Below are 13258 nucleotides of genomic sequence, written 5' to 3'. Positions count from 1 at the left end.
AATGAGGCAGACCGTTTCTGACATAATCAGACACAGGGTTTACAGTTAGAGGCCCTAAGAAAGGAAACATCCTAAATTTCCTAACAAATGAATGACCAATACTAGACCAATTCCTGAAAGGCTTCTACCTGTGGAAAGGGAAGTGGTCCCTTAAAAGCATGTGGCACTCCAGGGGTCAGGAAGAGATGAACAATTTGGCCACATCATTATTTACAAAGATGCAATGAATGACATATATATTTGTGTATTGACACACACATGTACGCACACAAACACATACGTGTGTGTATGTGTATACCATAATGTCAAAAGACAAATGAAAATTTGGGAGGCCAGGCACAGTGGCTGACGCTTGTAGTCCCAGCACTCTGAGGCGGGAGAATCACTGGAACCAGGCCGCAGTGAGGTGTGATCACAGCACTGCACTCCAGCCTGGGTGACAGAGTAAGACCCTGTCTCCAAAAAAGGTGGGGGGATTATCTGCACTATACATATAAGTCAAAGGGCCAATGTCTGGGTTTGTTTTTTTTTTTTTTTTTGAGATGGAGCCTCACTGTCACTCAGGCCGGAGTACAGTGGTGCGATCTCGGCTCACTGCAACCTACACTTTCCGGGTTCAAGTGATTCTCACGCCTCAGCCTCCCTAGTAGCTGGGATTACAGGTGCACGTCGCCACATCCAGCTAATTTTTGTATTTTTAGTAGAGATGGGGTTTCACCATGTTGGCCAGGCTGGTCTCAAATTCCTGGCCTGAAATAATCCAGCCGACTCAGCCTCCCAAAATGCTGGGAATACCGGTGTGAGCCACACTGTACCCAGCGAGGGCTAATTTTTTTAATATAAGAAGAGTTCTCACAAATGAAGAGAAAAAAATGAACAGTCCAATAAACAAATGGCAGGGTACATTCGCAGGCTGCTCATGGAAGAAAAACATACTGTGGCAATTTAGCAGTAAACGAACAATCCCAAGACACGTGCCTTTCAACACAGCAGCTCCACCTCTACAAACGTCCACGGAAGGACGCAAAGGCGCGCTCATACTGGTGTTCATTTTGCTGGGAAAGGAACAGCCCTGCTCACAACAGTGAGAAAAGGGCCGTCCCACAGGCAGCGGAGAGACCCTGCGGCCCCACGCCAAGGTTCAACTCCTCCACAATGGGCAACTGTCTACGTGTTATGCCTCGATTCCCATCTGTAAAGTGGGAATAACAGTAATGCCATCGTACCGCATGACATTACACGATGAAGTTAGAATGGCCCAGAATTAATTGCTCTATAAATGTTCGATGAAGGAGAGGATAATGATAAATAAAAATACCATGATGGCGGCGGTTACAATAACAATTGTAAAAGGCCAGGGGAAGCAAGGGAACCCACAAGAGGTTGGAAGTCATCTCTCCCAAACAGGCAGCTTCCACTTCCACCCTTGCCCGAACTTAAAGGAGGCCTTGTCATGCTCCCAGAAGAAAACCGAGTGCACAAAACACCAGTGAGCAAGGTGGACTGGAAGACTGAGAAATTCACGAGGCTGAAGGGGGATTCAAGCCCACATCCTTCAGCACGCGTGTCCCCACGTGGGAGGACGGAGACTCTCCTTCCCTTTCTCTCCCTAACACAGTATCCACCTTCCTAGGAATCAACGTTCCCAGCTTTCTCTGATTAATATCTAGGTTCAGTACTTTCCCCAAAGTCTTTTCTTCTTTTTCGACTTCTGTAAATCTCCTTTGGTTATTTTTATCTGTAGGACTTTTAATACTCAACAAGATGCAACTTTTTGTAAAAAATTCCTTCAGCCTTTGACCAACGCTAGGAATATGTTTGAGAATGTAGTTAATTCAGGAAAGTCATTTGATAGTGAAAGACCTTTAAAATAAAAGTTAGAATGCTACAAAATAAAAGTTTGCCTTATTCTTTTAAGTGTGGCATCAGAAATAGAAGGCTGGGGCCAGGGATGACAAATTTCGGCTCTCTCCACTTGGCTGCTGCTTGAGTTTGGCACAGAGCCTGGTGGCTTAGGGAGCTGGACCGGATGCACTGGGCAGAGGTGGAGGCACACCCGTGGCCCACGGCATCCACCAGAGCAGAGGGCCTCACGCTGTGGCATGCCAGGGAGGCCGCTGGGGACGTTGCGGCCACCGGCCCTGGGGCCCCAGCAGGGCCAGACTCTGTAGGTCACTCCAGCTGTGGGCACCCTGATGCCCGGCCCGCTTGTGACCCAGTGCATGTGTGCTCCGTGATGTGGAAGAGGTGAGGCACACGGCCACAAAGGGCAGCAGTGACTGTCTTTAACAAACGCGAGTGTTAAGGACACCGGCATGACCTCGAAGCTCCTCCAGTAGTTAGAGTCGACCACATACTGAAATTTTAATGGGCAACTATTGAAGATATTGATCTACAAGCACCATTTTCTGCTTGATAATATGGTTTTAAAACATTTTTTACATTATCTCTGTAGCTGGCTAGCAAAAAACACAATTGCTTATTTCGGATTACCAGGAAGAAGCACAAATGACTATAACGTAAAAATTGCATTCAGGCCGGGCGTGGTGGCTCACACCTGTCATCCCAGTGCTTTTGGAGGCTGAGGCAAATCGATCACATGAGTCCAGGAGTTTGAGACCAGCCTGGGTGACAGAGCAGAACCCTGTCTCTACAAAAAATACAAAAATTGGCTGGGCGTGGTGGCGCATACCTTCAGTCTCAGCTACTCTGGAGGCTGAGATAGGAGGATTGCTTGAGCCCAGGAGGCAGAGGCTGCAGTAAGCTGAGATCGTGCTATTGCTCTCCAGCCTGCACAACAGAGCAAGACCCCATCTCAATAAAAAGAAATGAAAGAAATGCATTCATATTTATGATCATTTCTCAGAATAAATATGTCTACTACACAGTCATCAAAGTTAGAAGGTAATAAAGACCCATCTTGATTTGAGAGTCCCATAAATGCCTTCTAGCTTCTATCTATAAATACAGGTTGAGTAGCCCTTACCCAAAATGCTTGGGACAGATGTGCTTTGGATTTTGGAATATTTGCATATGTATAATGAGACACCTTGGGATGAGACCCAAATCTAAACACAAAATTCATTTGTGTTTCACACACATCTCACATACATAGCCTGATGGTAATTTTATACAATATTTTAAATAATTTTAGGCATGAAAATTCGTGTCAACAGCTTATGAATGGAATTTTCCACTTGTGGCATCATGCTGGTGCTTGAAAAGTTTCAGATTTTGCAGCATTTTGGATTTGGGATTTTGGGATGACGGATGCTCAAATTCATCCCATCCCTTCAATTTTGCCTTACCCTTTCTGCATACAATCCTGTGTTCCTTTGTTTTATTTTGTTTGTTGAGACGGAGTCTTACTCTGTCCCTCAGGCTGGAGTACAACGGCGTGATCTTGGAACACTGCAACCTCCGCCTCCCAGGTTCGAGCAATTCTCCTGCCTCAGCCTCCTGAGTAGCTGGGATTACAGGTGTGCACCACAATGCCTGGCTAATTTTTGTATTTTTAGTAGAGATGGGGTGTCCTCATGTTGGCCAGGCTGGTCTTGAACTCCTGACCTCCAGTGATCTGCCTGCCTCAGCCTCCCAAAGTGCAGGGATTATAGGCATGAGCCACCGCACCAGGCCCTGTGTTACTTTTTGTAATTTGCTAAAGAGCTACAGTAGGACTATTGAATGTGCACACAATGCACTCTCTATGTCTTTGAAACACTGCCAAAAGCACTATTTTGCCTTTGCAGTTTCTTGGCACACTGGCTGAAGACGTGTTGCCCACACACTGAGGGAGGTCCTTACCGTGGACACCGAGCTCCGGGAGGCTGCGGTGGCGGCAGCTGAGTCTGCAGGTGGAGAGGAGCAGGGACTGTTTTGCCTCCACCTCCTTCAAAACCTACTTTTCTTCCCAGCAAGAATCCCTTCCCTTATGCTCTCGAATCCACCCTGGCCTGAGGCTGCGCCTGAGCACCACATCCTGACACCATTTGATTGCGAGATATCTGCACGTTCACAAGTGCAGCACTCATCTCATCTCCTCACACAGTCGATCCCTCAGAGCAGACGGGCGATCCCCACCACCTTCTGAACACTCTGCATGTTACAGCTCCTACTCAGCATCTCGGTCAGACCTGGGGTCGCTCTACCTGTTCCACACCTAGACCACAGGTTTTCACCCCGGCCACACATCAGTACCACTTAGGAAGTTGGAAAAAAATATATACCAGTGCAAGCCAATGACAGAAAAAACATTAATTACCCGATTTTAAAATAGGCAAGGAACCTGAATAGACATTTGTAGCGAGAAGGTGTACAAATGTCTAATAAGGAGATGAAAACTGCTCCATATCACTAGTCATGAGAAATGCAGATTAAAACCACAATGAGGCCAGCGCAGTAGCTCACAGCTGTAATCCCAGCACTCTGGGAGGCCAACGTAGGAGGATCACTTGAGTTCAAGACCAGCCTGAGCAACCTAATGAGACCCTGCCTCTCCAAAAAAAGTTGTCTTTTTTTTTAATTAGCCAGGCATGGTGGTGCATGCCTGTGATCCCAGCTACTGGGGAGACTGAGGTGGGAGGATCACTTGAGCCCAGGAGGTCGAAGCTGCAGTGAGCTGGGATCGTGCCACTGCACTCCAGCCTGGGTAACAGAGCGAGACGCAGTCTCTAAAAGACAACAACAACAAAACCCCACCATGAGATACCACTTACACAGAGCAGGATGGCTGCTACCAAAAAACTAGACAGTGCCAAGTGCCGGTGAGGACATGGAGAACTGGAACCCCAGCTATCCGGTGAGGACGTGGGGAACTGGAACCCTGTGCACTGCTGGTGCGAGTGTGAAATGACATGGCTGCTGTGGAGACAGCAGAGAGGTTCCTCAGAGAATTAAACACAGGTACGACCCAGCACGGGATCCTGCAGTCCCGCCTCTGGGTGCGCATCCAGAAGAAAAGAACTCAGTATGTAGAAGAGACCTCAGCACACGATCACTGCTGCAGCATTCACAACAGCCTACGGGGGACGCCCAAGAGTCCATCTGCAGGTGAATGGACAAAAAAAACGTGTATACACACAACAGAAAGTGATTCCACCACAGAAAGACAAGACACGGATGAGTCCACTGAAATGACATATCTAAAGTGGTCAAAATCACAGAGAAAGCAGAACGGTGGTCACCAGGGCCTGGGGGAGGGGAGGTGGGGATGCCCAGTTTAACGGCACAGAGGCTGAGCATTGCAAGACGAAGAATTTCTAGAGTTCTGCTGCCTGACAATGTGGAAGTGCTCAATACTGCTGAACTCTACACTTAACACGGCTGCGATGGTCAGGTCCATGCCATGCTTTTTTTTACAGTTCAAAACTTTAGAAAATTACTTAAAACAGAACAATACCAAGCCTGGGTCCTGCCTCTCAGAGCTCCTAACCTTTTTATTTTATGCTTCTCGATGATCCTGTTGCTTTTTTGGCCTTCCTCACTCATTCTCATATGATTCTAATATTAAGGTGTGAGTAGGAACATCTACAAATTATAAACTAAAATTTAAAACTGTCTCTGATTAGGGGATGTACATTTATTGTGCATCCTTTTATTCTCTTCATACTAGGGTACACAGTAAGTGCTTAGCACTCATTAAACATTCACATTATTATCAATTGAATAAAAGAATGAATATTTGGGTGGTAATAATACTCTAAATGTACTTTAAAACACTGGGATAAAATTTTAAATAGCTACATTCTAATTCTAATTATGGGCTGGGCATGGTGACTCACCCCTGTGATCCCAGCACTTTGGGAGACCAAGGTGGGAGGATCATCAGAGGTCAAGAGTTCAAGATCAACCTAGCCAACACGGTGAAACCCCGTCTCTACCAAAAATACAAAAATTAGCCAGGCGTGGTAGCAGGTGCCTGTAATCCCAGCTACTTGAGAGGCTGTGGCAGGAGAATTGCTTGAACCCGGGAGGTGGAGGTTGCAGTAAGCCGAGATGGCACAACTGCACTCCAGCCTCGGCAACAGAGTAAGACTCGGTCTCAAATAATAGTAATAGTTATTATTACTATGCTACTAACTTATCTCAGAACTAGTAAGTCTTAGCTATCCAGTGCCCAATTACCCCATCAGTAAAATCCTCACATTTACTGATCAATTACTATGTGCCACGTACTATTTTAAGATTCCCAGATGTATGATCACATTTAAAACTCACCATCGTTTGAAATGGATATTCCTGTTATTTTCATTTGCCGGTTGAAGAAACTGAGGCTGGAGAGCTCACATATCTTACGTGAAGTAGGGAAGGGATTTGAACTGGAGTTGGCTAACCAGTGGTTTCACTTGGGACACACTTGGAACACTGTTCAGAGCACTCTGCGCTTTACACACCAGCAGGGTGACTAAGAGTTGACCAGGAGGGAAGGTGTGGAGGGTGCACTTTCCTGGCAAAAGTAAAACACCTCCACAGCACCGAGAGCTGACTGCAGGCCCAGGAGCCCGGGAGGCGCAGCGGCTCACCTGCGAGGGCAGGTGGTGAGTAGAGGGCTGGGGAGGGAGGCACCAGCAGCTATCAGCTTTCACAGGAGAAGCTGCCGGGGAGAGTCATCAAATGTCATCAAATGTGGAGATTAGGAGGCTCTCCATGTCTGAGATGGACTGGACAGAAATAAGCATCCCTGAAATCTCCACCCAGAGAAATCCATCAACACACAGAACACTGCACTCAATCACACCCTCCCAGACCGTCCCGAGCCAGATGCTGGGAGGACAGAGAAATCCATCAACACACATTAACACACAGAACACTGCACTCAATCACACCCTCCCAGACCGTCCCAAGCCGGGTGCTGGGAGGACAGCGACACTCTCCTGCCTTCTTGTTTTAACTTTCTTGACCACAGACAAACGCGCGAAGAGGAAGCCTTCCTTACTTGAAAGAGGCAAGTGGCCACCACCGCAGCCGGAGACCCAGCTCTGCCGTCACAGTATTATGACTAAAATGACCACGTCCACACCAGCAGGAAATATTCTCACCTGAAAACTGGCTTAACCTGTAACTTGCACTGTTGGTTCAATCAAAACCAAATACTTTACAAATGCACGACTTCCCTTTTTCCTTCAGACCTGGTTAGAGTTCTTGGCAAACTCCCCAAATTCAAAATGAAGCTCTGGATGGTGGATGGGTCTATACTCCATTCCAGGGAGGGACACGCTGAGACCACAGGAAATAAACAACCAATCCTCTTTTCCTGAAGCTGTATAGGTGAACTTAGGCCCACTGTGTTACAGTCCTAAGCTCAAAGGAACCTACATCTGCCTCAGCCATCAACTCTAGAAAGAACCTACAACACCTGCCTATGCCGTCAATGCTAGCAGGAACCTACAACATTTGCACGGGTCATCACGCTGTAGCAGGAACCTGCAACATCTGCCTAATAACCACACCCTTAAAAACCTCCCTCAGCCCATTCTATTTTCCAGCAATGCTACTGATTAGAGCCACATTTTTTCACGACGGTGAAAATACACAGTTCCCACCCATGTGGCAGACATCTCACAAAACACATGCGCTCATCACAGGGAGTAAGCAGACCAAGGATGAGGGCACTGGAACAACTGTCTGCCAGGCTGAATCTTCCCCAGAGAAGCCACAGCAGGCTACTGACTTCGCCTCTCCATAGAACCCTCTGCACAGGTGAGGTCTGCCGGCCCATGTGCTGTCCTACCCTGTGCTACTGACGCTAAAAACCTAACTGGATTCACGGGGTGAGTTCTATTTATCAGACCTCTAGGAAATTCTTGAGTGACCTCCTCTCCCCTGCCCGTGTACACAGTAAGTAAAAACAGGTGTCTATCTGCAGAAAGTCTCGCTACACAGTAAGGACCGGAAAAACAGGTATCTATCTGCAGAAAGTCTCGCCATCGTCAGGGGTCAGAATGGAAAACGTTCTTTCGGACCTTCAGTTTGAGCACATGTGTCTGAGTCCCCTGAGATTCAGCCGCACTGCAGGGACGCACGGGGCGAAGGCACAGGGCGAAGGCTGGCCATCACATGCGGGGGATACCATCTAAGTGAAATAAAATGGAGCAGGCTGAGAGCGCCTCAGGAAGCCGATGTTACACTCCACGGGTAGCTGGCATAGGTGGTAGCTTCGCAGAATTATCCTAAGTGGCATCATTTTTACACAGTTGAGCAAATTCTCAGGTTTTTCCTTTTCTCACTTTTGGTCGTCCAGTGCCTGCAATTAATGCTAATGTCAAGTTTACTCGAATATCCAGACTACGAAATCAGACAGCACCTATCCTAAGTCCCCCCACACACGATGTGATACCGCGTGCTCACACCCCAGTCTCCCGCAGAGACCAGCGCCTGCGGGGGCTCCTCCGTGGGGCCCACGTGCTGAGCAGCACAGATGCTAGTGTCTCAGGTACAACTCGACATGGGAGGCGACAGCACAGCACCCCCTTCCACAGGAGGCATCCCCCCCCGACCCCCAAGGGTTCCGACGCTGTTTCCCATGCAACATCAGGCCAGGTAACAGCCATCTCTAAATGAGCCTGCACTTATTTTAAAAACTTCTTTTCAACCTGACACCATCTAGATCAGGAATTAGTGCTCCCGTTTGCCTTCGGGGTGGCTGCTCCCTGCGTACAATGCGTTCACCACCCCACGCCACCCACGCTCAGGACACGTGAGAAAAGCACACTGTGGGGAGGGGGAGCACTTCCCTGTGGGGGGAAGGGGAGTATGCCTCTGTGGGGGAGCACTCTTCTGTGGGGAGGGGGAGTGCTCTTCTGTGGGGAGGGGGAGCACTTCTCTGTGGGGGGAGCACTCTTCTATGGGGAAGGGGAGCACTCTAGGGGAGGGAAGCAATCTTTGGGGGAAGGGAAGTACACTTCCACAGGGAGGGGAGCACTCTATGGGGAACAGGACTTCACCTTTTCTCCCCTGGGCCCAGAATAGTCACTGTGAGGCTCAAAATACCTGGTAAAACATTAAAGTCCCTGATGCACAGAGGCAGATGGAAAACAGTCCAGAGAGAGCCACAAACAAAAACAGCATCCACTGAACATGGGCAGAGAGAGAGGCGGCCTGGCTGGAACAAAGGACTAAGGGGCATGGGGCCCCAGGTCTCCCTGCAGCCCACCTGTCCCAGATCAGCACAGGGACGGAGTCTCTAGCCCACAGTGAGGCTACAGCCTGCCCCAGTTGGCTGGTGCCTCCACCTTCCACCACTGGTGTGACAGGCAGCCTGGAGCAGACCAGGCCAGGGAAATGGTGCTGGACCAGTGTTCTCTGCCCTCCACCATGACAGGGGCCCCCAGAGAGTTCACCTGCCCCACAGCCCCACAGGGACCGGGCCACCTTCTCCACCCCCAGTGTGGCTGCCCAACCCTCCTGACTAGAGCTCCCTGTCCCTCACCTCCCCAGTCCCCACCCTCCCAAAAAAACATAAAGCTCTGTAGGAACACAGACACAGCAAACGGAGCACTTCCACCCACACCTTAAATCTCTTTGTGGCTTTCGTTGGCTTTATATTAGAAATATAAAGTACTAGAAACACTGACCTAAACAAGCAAACAAAGCCCATGTAAGTGATTCAAACCCGTGCCATGCCTTCCTTCTTTGGTTCTCAACCACAAAAATTCTGAAAACGCACTATTTTAAAATGCTCCCAAATCCATTTTTGATGAGTGAAATTCTGCCCTGAATAACGCTGAGCACAGCATGACGTAAGCAGCGGAAGTGGGTGGGTCAACGACACAGGAGCGTGATGGCGAGCGAGCACCTTCCGCAACAAAATGGCTGGATCTTTCCTGCACAGCCAGAGCTCCCCAGGCTTCCAGAAGCTTCTCTGGATGTTACACAACAGGAAGTCCTCCCTTGGGATCTGTGGGGAGGAGGAGACCAGTGGCGACAGTGCAACCCAGTTACAGTGAAAACCGAGCTCCCTGGGCAGCACGCCTTGTCTGCTGAGATCTACAAAGCCCTCTCTTCTCCGTGCAAGCCTTTTTCTGGAGCCCTGGGCTATGTTGCATTTTAAAAGCTCCTTCTAAAAGGTTATCAGATGCCATCATCACTTGAAGAGTAAAATGTTCCTACCTTGGCTTTGTGGCTATTTCTGCTGAAGGCCAGATATAACTTAAGAAAGATTCAGGCTGGGACAGTGGCTCATGCCTGGAATCCCAGCACTTTGGGAGGCTGAAGTGGGTGGGTCACCTGAGGTCAGGAGTTCAAGACCAGCCTGGCTAACATGGTGAAACCCCATCTCTACTAAAAATACAAAATTAGCCAGCTGTGGTGGCACATGCCTGTAATCCCAGCTACTCAGGAGGCTGAGGCAGGAGAATCACTTGAACCTGGCAGGTGGAGGTTGCAATGAGCCGAGATGGCACCATTCCACCCCAGCCTGGGCAACAGAGCAAGACTCTGTCTCAAAAAATAATAATAATAAAACACACATACACACACACACACACAGAGAGAGAGAGAGGGAGAGAATTCACATGCTATGAAATTCACCCTTTACAATGTACAATTCAGTGTTTTTTTAGTTCATTTACAGAGTTGCACAATCGTCACCACCATCTAATTCTAGAGCATTTTCATCACCCCAAGAAGGCACAAGACCCACACACAGTCGCTCCCACACCCCCGCCCCCAGTCCCTGCCAACCATTAATCTACTTTCTGTCCTACAAATTTGCCAGTTCTGGACATGTCACATAAATAGAATCATACAATGTGTGGCCTTTTATTTCTAGCTTCCTTCACTTAGCATCATGCTTTCAAAGTTCATTCATGGTTTACATAAATCAGTAGTTTGTTCCTTTTTGTGGCTGGATAATACTCCATGGTAAGGATAAATCACATTTCGTTTATCCATTCATCTACTGATGGGCATGAGAGGCTTCCACTCTTTGGCTACGATGAATAATGCTGCCAAGAACACAAGAACATTTGTGTGAAAGTTTCTGTGTGGACGCATGTCTTCAAAGCTTTTGAGGATATACTTAGGCGTGGAATTGCAGGGCGTGTCGGCAACTCTTCATATTCCTGTACATCAAGGAATTGCCAAGCTGTTTCTGGAGCAGCTTCATCATTTTACATTCCACCAGCAACGCACGAGACTTCCAACTCCTCCACATCCTCCTCAACACCTCTTCATTGTCTGTCTCTTCACCATTTTACATCCCCACCAGCAACGCACGAGACTTCCAACTCCTCCACGTCCTCCTCAACACCTCTTCATTGTCTGTCTCTTCACCATTTTACATCCCCACCAGCAACGCACGAGACTTCCAACTCCTCCACGTCCTCCTCAACACCTCTTCATTGTCTGTCTCTTCACCATTTTACATCCCCACCAGCAACGCACGAGACTTCCAACTCCTCCACGTCCTCCTCAACACCTCTTCATTGTCTGTCTCTTCACCATTTTACATCCCCACCAGCAACGCACGAGACTTCCAACTCCTCCACGTCCTCCTCAACACCTCTTCATTGTCTGTCTCTTCACCATTTTACATCCCCACCAGCAACGCACGAGACTTCCAACTCCTCCACGTCCTCCTCAACACCTCTTCATTGTCTGTCTCTTCACCATTTTACATCCCCACCAGCAACGCACGAGACTTCCAACTCCTCCACATCCTCCTCAACACTTCTTCATTGTCTGTCTTTTTTATTACATCCCTCTTAGTGGGTAAGAAGTACAAAGTTTTTATGAGCATTTCTCTAATGCAAATAAATTCAAATAATGTTAACCATCTTTTTTTTTTTTAGATGGAGTCCTGCTCTGTCACCCAGGCTGGAGTACAGTGGCTGGATCTCAGCTCACTGCAAGCTCCGCCTCCCGGGTTTACACCATTCTCCTGCCTCAGCCTCCTGAGTAGCTGGGACTACAGGCGCCCACCACCACGCCTGGCTAATTTTTTGTATTTTTAGTAGAGACGGGGTTTCACCGTGTTAGCCAGGATGGTCTCGATCTCCTGACCTCATGATCCGCCTGCCTCGGCCTCCCAAAGTGCTGGGATTACAGGCTTGAGCCACCGCGCCTGGCCATGTTGACCATCTTTTCATTCATTGGCTGGCCCTTTGTATTCTTCCTTGGTAAAATACCAATTAAAATCCTTTGCCCATGGTTAGATTAGAGCATCATTTTGTTATGAGTTGACAGAGCTCTTTGTGTCTTCTGGATGCAAATGCTTGACCAGAGCTACGCTCTGCCAATCATCTCTCCCATCCTGTGAATTTTCATTTTCGTAATGGTGTCCTTTGAGGAACAAAAGTTTTTAATTTTAATCTAGTCCAATTTATCTATCTTTTCCTTTGGTTGCTTATGCTTTTTATACCATATCTAAGAAAAGATCACCTAATCCAAGCTTACCATGATTCACCCCTGTGTTTTCTGCAGTCAACTCAATAAAGTATCTCCTAAGTATCTGCAGTATACTTAGTCCTCTGCTAGGCTCCATGGAGTCAGGGAGACAGGTGAGATGCCGCTTCCCAACCGAAGGAATCTGCTGTTTCACTAGGGGAAGAAGACATACAGGCAGGCCCCAAAACTGCATGGGTCCCCTAGACTCACATTGGGACACAAGAAGGGAGGCTCTGTAGGGGCGGGGCAGGAGAAACGGCCTCGATGGGAGCCGTCATCCCACGGTGAGCCAACGGCCTCCCTCGATGGGAGGAGTCATCGAAACAACACGGCTGATGGCTGGGACCTGGGGGAGGGGGAGGGGGAGGGGGAGGGGGAGGGGGAGGGGGAGGGGGAGGGGGAGGCGGGTGGGTGGGGGGCATGCTGGCAGCAGAACAGGGTCAGAGAGGCTAGAATTGGGCCACATGGCCTTGGGCCAGCACAGAAAGCTCCCGCTTGGCAGACCCACCTGTCCCACGATGTTTAAAGGAGCTCTGCACTGCATGAAGCCAGTCGGCTTAACTGCAAACATTGCCTTGGTGAGAAGAAACAAACAAAATGGCCCCAGCTCATATTTATTTTCCTATCTGCAGCAAATTATGGCAATAATCTAAGGTTCGTTCAATGCTCCACGAGCAGAAGGCCACATACTTTTTTGAGTTGCTAACACTTTAAGTTGAAGCTATTTCTTTTTTTTTTTTTTTTTTTTTGTTTGAGATGGTATTTCACTCTTGTCATCCATCCTGGAGTGCAATGGCACGATCTCAACTCACTGAAACCTCCGCTTCCTGGGTGCAAGTGATTCTCCTGCCTCAGCCTCCCAAGTAGCTGGGAT

The 13258-nt window shown here is 48.4% G+C and overlaps 1 protein-coding gene across 10 annotated transcripts in view; it reads right to left on the bottom strand.

Moving 5' to 3' along the window:
• The window catches only part of ATP11A (ATPase phospholipid transporting 11A), a 184986-nt gene that overhangs the window by 122030 nt on the left and 49698 nt on the right, over positions 1–13258 (bottom strand). The gene's annotated exons all lie outside the window — the stretch shown is intronic.

Source organism: Macaca mulatta, chromosome 17 (genome assembly GCF_049350105.2).
Source record: "Macaca mulatta isolate MMU2019108-1 chromosome 17, T2T-MMU8v2.0, whole genome shotgun sequence".
In the NCBI taxonomy this organism is placed as follows: Eukaryota; Metazoa; Chordata; class Mammalia; order Primates; family Cercopithecidae; genus Macaca; species Macaca mulatta.
The sequence above is the reverse complement of the archived record's forward strand: the minus strand, read 5'-3'. Positions and strand labels throughout refer to the sequence as shown.